This window comes from Capsicum annuum, chromosome 10, assembly GCF_002878395.1.
Source record: "Capsicum annuum cultivar UCD-10X-F1 chromosome 10, UCD10Xv1.1, whole genome shotgun sequence".
Lineage (NCBI taxonomy): Eukaryota > Viridiplantae > Streptophyta > Magnoliopsida > Solanales > Solanaceae > Capsicum > Capsicum annuum.
In genome coordinates this window covers 145,440,953-145,442,101 of record NC_061120.1, presented here as the reverse complement: position 1 = coordinate 145,442,101, position 1,149 = coordinate 145,440,953, and positions in this window count along the sequence as shown.

Sequence of the window (1,149 nt, the reverse complement as noted above, 5' to 3'; positions counted from 1 at the left end):
ATGCCTGCTTATTTGGTTAACTTTATTGATGTCCTATATGTTCTCATTCACAATATTACATTTTATTGCAGGAAAGAAGAATGTTGAACTAAGAAGAAAGCATTTTCCATTTTCGAGAGGCGATGAAAATGTCAATAGAGAAGAACAAAGAGTAAATCATAAGCTCTACACGAGACGAAGTCGAAGTTCTTTTGTAGCTTTATATTGTCCATGTTATTCATAATTGTGTGTACACTCTATATACTTATATTTACTATTATGTCTTTGTGTATGTTTTCTCAGTTTAGGCTCCCAGCAAAATGCAGCGATATGAGATGAATAAAACAAGTTATTAGTACCAAATATTTAAGTTTTACCTTCTTTCTCCAAGTCTTTTGATTTTATGTTTTTTTTAGGTCTTTCTTCATATCAAATCATATAGGTGAGGCTAAGCGACTATACCAACTCGATTGTTATATAAAATGAGATTTCTCATCACCAATAAATTCAATGATATTATACCATAAAACCTAAGTACTATTCAAAACAAATATTATATGTAAAGTAACATTATGATATAATACAATTCTGTAGGTAACAATACAATAAAAAGAAGTTACTTCCACATCACGTATGCTAGATTGACAAATAGATTAAGAAAATTTTCAAAATTGAGGATGAGAGTGTAGAAAATTGATGATGAAAAAAAAGTGGGTGAAATGATTGAAAAATATGATTAAATGTACTTGTATGTACCAATTGGCATATATCAATGGGATAATAGTTCGAAAAATACTTGTACTTTGCTTAAATTTGCAGTTGCGCATGCTGAACTTTGCGGGGTAATTACACCCCTGATCAATTATTTAAAGTAGAATTAATTCCCCCGGAAACACTATACCCAGTTTTGGAGTAGGCGGTGTAATACACGCATCAAGCTCATATTTACACGTGTATTTTTTTGTTTAAAATTAATTTTTATTTACTTTCGTCTCCTTTCTTATTCTTTTTATCGTTGTTTCACCATTACAACCATATTAAAGGTTCAACTAATAGCTCAGAATGCAAAAATGAGCCAAATTTCTGAATAATGTCTTAAAGATTCTTGATTTTTTTATGCTTGATTCTTAATTCTTGAAATTTAGGCAAGATTTTGGGTGACTTTAGCAA